At 49.1% G+C, this 8,382-nt stretch overlaps 1 protein-coding gene across 1 annotated transcript in view; it reads left to right on the plus strand.

Annotated features, from left to right (window-relative positions):
* The window catches only part of LOC115470456 (C-factor-like), a 150,062-nt gene that overhangs the window by 42,208 nt on the left and 99,472 nt on the right, over window positions 1-8,382 (plus strand). The window lies entirely within an intron of this gene.

Below are 8,382 nucleotides of genomic sequence, written 5' to 3' on the forward strand. Positions count from 1 at the left end.
ACGCAGCGCTGTACACTTGAACATGAAGAGACAGTCCCTGCTCGACAGAGCTTACAATCTAATTAGGACAGACAAACAGGACAAATGAGATAAGGGAATATTAAAGTGAGGATGATAAAATAAGGGTTCTGAACAAGTGAATAAGGGTTAGGAGTTAAAAGCAGTATCAAAAAGGTGGGCTTTTAGCAGTGGTGTGCTGGAGTCAGCTCGCAAGAGCCGGTTGTTAAAGTTTTTACTGTCTTGCGAGCCGGTGGTTCAGGGCGAGCCGGCTCTCCTCCTCCTTCCCTTGAGCTACAGACTCCCTCCCTCAAGCTACAGGGTCCCTCCCATTGTATGGATTCTTCGGGGCAGGCAGGAAAGATCTCCAGTATTGCTTGCCCGCTGCTGGCGCTGACCCTCCCCCGCCGCCGGATCGCTCTTTAAAAATGGCTGACGAGACTTCCAATGGCAGCCTTGCGAGACTTCTGCTAAAATCTTGGAGGCCGCCTTTGTAAGTCTTGGCGGCCATTTTGAAGAGTGATGCAGTAGCGCCACGGGAGAGTCAGCGGCGGCAACGGGCAGGAAAGACTGGGGATCTTTCCTGCCTGCCCCAAAGAATCCACTCAACAACCGACAATTGCTGGGTATGGGTGGTTAGAGGGGGAGCAGGGGAGAGAGGACAATCGCTGGGTATGGGTTGCTGGAGGGGGGGGCAGGGAAGAGAAGTCAATCGCTGGGTATGGGTGGTTGGAGGGTGGGCAGGGGAGAGAGGACAATCACTGGGTATGGGTGGCTGGAGGGAGGGCAGGGAAGGGAAGACAATCGCTGGGTATGGGTGGTTGGAGGGGGGCAGGGGAGAGGACAATCGCTGGCAAGGGTGGCTGGAGGGGGGCGGGGAAAGATGGCAATTGCTGGGTATGGATGGCTGGAGGGGGCAGGGGAGAGGACAATCGTTGGGTATGGGTGGCTGGAGGGGGGCAGGGGAGAGAGGACAATTGATGGGTATGGGTGGCTGGAGGGGGCAGGGGAGAGAATATGGATGGCTGGAGGAGGGGCAGGGGTAGAGGAGGGTTGCTAGACATGGGTGGGTGGAGGAGAGGGAAGGGACAGAAGAAATGCTGGACATGGATGGAGGGGAAGGAAGAGTGAGGAAGGAGATGAGATGAGGGAAAAGGAAGAGGAGAAAAACTGCACAAGGATGAAGAAAATAAGCAGAAGCTGGATTCACTGGACAGTCAAGTCTGTGGAGGACCCAACTTTTACTTACGGATGTAGGGCAAGAAATGAAGAAGAAAGGCGGAAAGTAAAGAAATAAATGGAAAGGAAGCCCTGGAAACGGAGTTAAGAGGACAGATAGCAGCAGAATCAGATACTGGGCCAGCATGATCAGAAAAACAAAATCACCAGACAACAAGGGTAGAAAAAAATCATTTTATTTTCATTATAGTGTTTGGAATATGTCCACTTTGAGAATCAGGTGCTCAACATTAAAAGTTTATATTTACTTATTTATGGCATTTTATCCCACATTAAACATGAATTAGATTGGAACCTGGGATCATTTAATGTTTTTTTTCCTGGAGTAATGCATCCCCCCCAGGCTCTCTTCCCGGATATATAGCCAGCTCTGCAATTTGGGGGGGGGGGGGGGGGGCGCAGAGGTGGATGGGAGGGTGCAGAGGTGGACCAGGGAGAGAGCCTGTTGTTAAACATTTACTAGCACACCACTGGCTTTTAGCATACATATGAAGACAGCCAAAGATGGAGCTTGACGTACTGGCTCAGGAAGTCTATTCCAGGCATATGGTGCAGCAAGATAAAAGGAACGGAGTCTAGAATTAGCAGTGGAGGAGAAGGGAGCAGATAAGAGAGATTTACCCAGTGAACAGAGTTCCCAGGGAGGAATGTAGGGAGAGATGAGAGTGGAGAGGTACTGAGGAGCTGCAGAGTGAATGCACTTATTAGCCCATACACCACTTTGTATTTTTTGCCAGTCAAGTTCACAGTATATCCCTTGACGCAGCCCTTTTGGGCGAAACACGGCCAGTGTTGGGCGATATACTGAGTTTGCTATTCAGTGAATAAAAGTTTCTATGTATTTGTTATTGATCTGCTGTTGTTAGTTATTTCCATCTTGCAGTTTGCGGATCATCTGCCTTGTATAAAATGGTATCTACTACTACTACTACTACTTAGCATTTCTATAGCGCTGCCAGGGTTACGCAGCGCTGTACAAGTTTAAACACTGGGAGGGACAGTCCCTGCTCAAGAGAGCTTACAATCTAACGGTAACAGACTACGTAGTCAGTGTAGGTAACAGGAATGGGGAAGGTGGTTAGGCGCCAAAAGCAAGGGAGAAGAGATGGGCCTTGAGTAAGGACTTGAAGATGGGCAGGGAGGGCGCATGGCGTATGGGCTCAGGAAATCTGTTCCAGGCATAAGGTGCTGCGAGGCAGAAGGGGCGGAGTCTGGAGTTAGCGGTGGTGGAGAAGGGTACAGATAGGAGTGATTTGTCCTGAGAGCGGAGGTTACGGGTGGGAACATACGGGGAGAGGAGGGTAGAGAGGTAATGGGGGGCAGCAGATTGAGTGCACTTGAAGGTCAATAGGAGAAGCTTGAACTGTATACGGTAGTGGATTGGGAGCCAGTGAAGCAACTTGAGGAGAGGGGTGATATGAGAGTATCGGTTCATGCGGTAGATAAGACGTGCGGCGGAATTTTGGACAGATTGAAGGGGGTATAGGTGGCTAAGCGGGAGGCCAGTGAGGAGAAGGTTGCAATAGTCAAGACGAGAGGTAACGAGCGAGTGGACGAGGGTTCGGGTGGTCTGTTCAGAGAGGAATGGGCGAATTTTGCTAATATTATAGAGGAAGAAGCGACAGGTCTTAGCTGTCTGCTGGATATGGGCAGAGAAGGAGAGGGAGGAATCGAAGATGACTCCGAGATTGCGTGCTGAAGAGACGGGGAGGATGAGGGTGTTGTCAACAGAGACGGAAAGTGGGGGAAGAGGAGAAGAGGGTTTGGGTGGAAAGATAAGGAGCTCAGTCTTTGCCATGTTCAATTTCAGATGCCGGTTGGACATCCAGGCAGCGATGTCGGAAAGGCAGGCTGAAACTTTGGCCTGGGTTTCGACTGTGATGTCGGGAGTGGAGAGGTAAAGCTGGGTGTCATCGGCATAGAGATGGTACTGGAAACCATGTGATGAGATCAACGAGCCTAGGGAAGAGGTGTATATCGAGAAGAGAAGTGGTCCAAGGACAGATCCTTGAGGAACCCCAACAGAGAGCGGGACGGGGGTGGAAGAGGAGCCATTAGAATATACTCTGAAGGTGCGTTGGGAAAGATACAAGGAGAACCAGGAGAGGACGGAGCCCTGGAACCCAAATGAGGACAGTGTGTCAAGAAGTAAATTATGATTGACGGTATCAAAGGCGGCGGATAGGTCGAGGAGGATGAGGATGGAATAATGGCCTTTGGATTTGGCGAGGAACAGGTCATTGCAGACTTTAGAGAGTGCTGTTTCTGTTGATTGTAGTGGGCGAAAGCCAGATTGAAGCGGGTCGAGGACAGCCTGAGAGGAGAGGAAGTCAAGGCAACGGCTGTGGACAGCACGTTCAAGTAATTTGGAGAGGAAGGGCAGAAGAGAGATGGGGCGGTAGTTGGAGGGACAGGTGGGGTCAAGTGATGGTTTTTTGAGAAGTGGTGTGACTACTGCGTGCTTGAAGGTGTCAGGGACAGTAGCAGTGGAGAGAGAGAGAGAGGTTGAGGATGTGACAGATTGAGGGGTTAACTGTAGGAGAGATGTTGGTAAGCAGATTGGTGGGAATGGGATCCGAGGAACAGGTGGTGCACTTAGAGGAAGAAAGAAGGTGAGCAGTTTCCTCTTCAGTGATCTCAGGGAAGGAGGAAAAGGAGGCCGGGTTAGGTTGGTTGAGGGAGTGGGTTAAGAAGTCACAGGGAAGAGAAGGCTTGGAAGTGAATTCAAGGTTAATCTTCTGCACTTTATCGCGGAAGTGGTCAGCTAGTGTTTGAGGAGAGAGTGAGGGGGGGGTGGGAGCGGAGGGTACTTTAAGTAGGGAGTTGAGGGTGGCGAAGAGGCGACGAGGGTTGGAGCCAAGAGAATTGGTTAATTGAGAATAATATTCCTGTTTGGCAAGGAATAGGGAGGACTGGAAGGAGGATAGCATGAATTTGTAATGGGTGAAGTCTGATAGGGTGCGAGATTTCCTCCAGAGTCGTTCAGCAGATCGGGTGCAGGAGCGAAGGTAACGGATGCAAGGGGTTAACCAGGGCTGAGGATTAGTGCGCTTAGTGGGGCGAGAGACAGATGGTGCTAGGGTATCCAGAGCAGTGGAGAGAGTTTCATTGTAGGTAGAGACAGCCGTGTCGACAGATTCAGAAGACGAGATGGAAGGGAAGACATTGGAGATGTGAGAGGATAGGGTAGGGGGGTCGACAGCTTGGAGATTCCTGAAGGCCGTGGTTATAGTTGGGCGAGGTTGAGGGGGAGGGTGATGAAGTGTGAGGGTGATTAGGTGATGATCTGAGATAGGAAGGACTGAGGTGCAGAAATTGGAAGGTGAGCAATAAGAGAAGAGAACGAGGTCGAGACAATGGCCATCACAGTGAGTAGGGGTGGTAGAGCATAGTCGGAGGTTAAAGGAAGATATCAGAGTGAGGAATTTAGAAGCGTAGGAGTTGGATGGGTTGTCAACGTGAATGTTAAAATCACCAAGAATGAGGGATGGAGATGCGGGATCAAGAAAGACGGTGAGCCAAGCGTCGAAGTCAGTAAGGAATGAAGAGAGGGGCTTGTCAGGGGGGCGGTAGATGACTGCAACTCTGAGTGGTAATGGGTAGAATAGCCGGATGGAGTGAGCTTCGAAGTACGAGAAGCAGTGAGACTGCGGTAGGAGGAGGGGTTGGAAACTACAGGAGGGTGAGAGAAGTAGCCCGACGCCTCCACCGCGGCCATCTGGGCGGGGAGTGTGGGAGAAGAGATAGCCTCCATGACAGAGGGCCGCGACTGAGGCAGAGTCGTCAGGGGAGTGCCAGGTTTCAGTTAGGGCGAGCAGTTGGAGGGAACGAGAGATGAAGAGATCGTGGGTGAAGGGCAGTTTGTTGCAGATCAGTGGGCATTCCACAAGGCACATGAGAAGGGGAGGGAAGAGGGGGGGAGGAGGGGAATAGAGACGAGGTTGGAGACATCACGGTATAGTTGGTATGGAAAGGAGGAGGACAGGTGGGGGGGGGGGCTGGATTAGGATTAATGTCTCCCGCGGATAGTAGGAGGAGGAGCAAGAGAGTGCGGAGGAGGGTGGGGGAGGTCGGGCGACAAAGGCGACGAAGACGGGGTGCACTTAGGAGGAATGGTGAAGGGTTAATGGTAGGAAGGAGGTGTTGGAGATTAAGGGCTAGGAAGGAGGAGGGGGACAAGAGAGATGGTGAGGTGGTGAGGGATGAGGGTGAATAGGGTATTGCCGTAGCGGGCAGGACGGGAGGGAACACAGGTGCGCAATGGGTTCCAGCGGTAGACAGTGGTAAGGGGAGGGGAAAAAGATTAGGAAGGGACAGGGCAAGGAAGAGGATGTGGACAGGGGCCATAAGTAGTGATTGCAGTGTGACAAGTGTAAGTGTAGTGACAGAGCAAAGAGCCGGAGGCTTGGAATTTGAGGGATTGATGGACTGGAGAGTGGGTAAGTCAGTGGCTGGCAAGTTAGGAGGCAGGTAAGTGAGGTAGTGGCTTCAAGCTTGTAGGCGGGGTGTCACCCCAGAGAAGGCTGTAAGGATATGCAGATGAGCTGCAAGTCCTCCACAGCACCTGAAAGGCAGCCGGTGGTAGAGCTGGGCACCTCTCAGCTGAGGAAAGGCTTACCAGGGGTTAGGCTGAAGCCAGCATTCCTCCCCCTGAGGGTCGCCTGATCTAACAAGCGCTTATGTGCCTTTATAAAATAGGCTCTTACACTAATCCCCAAGGCTCACAAATGTCCTCTTCTTTGCAGCTCAGAAATCTATTTTGCAGTTCTTGAATGCTCCATCCCATCAGATAATAGCAGTGTAAGGTATCGATCTCAAAGGTTTGCAGCTGGGTGTGTGCTGTAATATTATGAAGGCAGGGGTGCATAGGAAAATTAGGTTTACATTTTTGAATAAGGGAGATGCTTTGTGACCCCTGTTTTAATAAGCGTGCTGAGACATGTAATCCTATATAATAATTCTCACCTCCAACAGGATGTGCTTGGGACCGTGCCTGCCGGAAGTGGTCTGCTAGGCAGGCAAGCACTGACCTCAGTGACAGACAATTTGGCAAAGCAAAATAATCTGAGTGCTGGCCATTAGGACACAGGGTTGATAGGAGAGTTTTAAAAGACTGAAGGAACCGAAAGTGTTAAATGGGGGGGAGGGGGGGAGTTCTGAAGGACTGAAAGACATGAACATTTGGGAAAGGAAAACAATCTGAATGCTGGCCATTAGGACACAGGGTAGATAGGAGAGTTTTAAAAGACTGAAGGAAACGAAAGTGTTAAACTGGAGAAGGGGGGGGGGGAGTTGTGAGTGACTGAAAGACATGCAAATTTGGGACAGGAAAACAATCTCAATGCTGGCCATTAGCACACAGGGTACATAGGACAGTTTTAAAAGACTGAAGGAACCAAAAGTGTTCAGGGGGGGGGGGGGGGGGGGGGGGGGGGGGGGGGGGGGGGCAAGTTCTGAATGAATGAAAGAAATGAAAATTTACGAGAGGAACACAATCTGAATGCCGGGCATTTGTACACAGGGTAGATAGGACACTTTTTTTAAAAAATGAAGGACGTGAAAGTATTGCATCTTGGGGGAGGGGTGAGGAGGAAAGCGGTGGGGTATCCAGATACTGGGCGTTAGGGCCACAGGGGTACATAGACTTTTGAAAGCCTTAAGGAACCCAAAGTGTGGGAAGGAGGAGGAAAAGGAGGGGAGGGAATGGGGTGAGGGGCATTAGGAACAGGGGAGGGGGCCCTGTCACACACTCTCATTCTCACACACACACTGTCACACAGACAGTCTCACTCTGTCACACACCCACACATTCACTCTGGCTCTCTCTCTCAAACATACACACTCCCAGGAAAACCTTGCTAGCGTCCGTTTCATTCGTTCCAGAAATGGGCCTTTTTTACTAGTGTTTAATAAAGTTAAGAATATTGTTTTGCTGCTTGTGGATAAATGGTAGTCTCTGCATTTGTCTTAGCAAATGGTGGCATAGGGATGTTGACTCAGAATTGAAGATGGCAAAGTTTGGGAAAGGGGCTCACAGCATGTTGATGTTACAACTCTGTTAATTTGGGCTTGAACTTTTACTAAATTCTGTATCAGAAATCTGAATACCAAAATGTAATTTAAAAAAATTGTGAAAGTTGCACACCAGGCACCCATATATCATCAAGACCACTGAGGGAGTAGATACCCTTTATCAATGGCTCATTAATCCTATATCATAACCCACAAATATCTGTCTATGCATCACACTCATTAAAGGAGTGTACTGCCCCACCCTTACAGTCACTGATGGGCTGGGAGAATCTCCTTGATCCTACCCCTCAAATTCCTGATTGGTGATATAGAACAGCAGATCCTCCTTATAGTCCTTGCAGTGTTACTCTTCTTGCTGCCTGCCTCTCTCTGCCAGAAGATGCTGAGGCTCTGGGAAGGTCAGCTGATGTTAAGACACTGATTCCTTGCTACTGAATAGCTAGCTCAGTAGTGGTAGTAGGGTATAGAAAGGGCTGCTGAGGAGAGTGAGCAGCTGAGGAGCCCAAGGCGTGCCTTCCAAGATATAGTTGAAGTGTTAAATCCCATTACTCGATGGGCATTTGATCTAGCAATATTAATATTTGTGCTTTTATGTAGTTTTTGGTGATGGAATTTTGTAAAGCTATTGGTGGGGAAGTTTGAATGGGCAAACTCATTCTTGTACTGTGATGTTGCAAGAGCCATAGTTTAATTTCAACAAACACAATCCAAATTGGGAATCTGGCCTTTTACGGTCAGCTTAAATAGTTATAATTGTCACTGTTATTTAGATTATTCATCAACAGTTGACTCTCAATAACAAGCAGAACAGATCTTTGAACTGGCACAAGACAAATCAAGAAGTAAAAAAAATGTTTTTTTTTTTTTTTGGGGGGGGGGGGGCAATTCAAAATATTTTCTTGTTAACTGTGGAACAATAGGGACAACAAACAAGTTGCAGGTAACACCATTTTTATTGAACTAAGTGTTTCTTTAACAAACTTTCAAGGTTATCCTCTCTTCATCATGTTAGTGAAGTCTAACAAAGAGAGGATGACTTTCATGTTGAACATACAATATGTTAGCCCAATAACAAAGGTATTACACCTACAACTACTTTGTTAAGATTACCAT

This window comes from Microcaecilia unicolor, chromosome 5 (genome assembly GCF_901765095.1).
Source record: "Microcaecilia unicolor chromosome 5, aMicUni1.1, whole genome shotgun sequence".
Classification (NCBI taxonomy): Eukaryota; Metazoa; Chordata; class Amphibia; order Gymnophiona; family Siphonopidae; genus Microcaecilia; species Microcaecilia unicolor.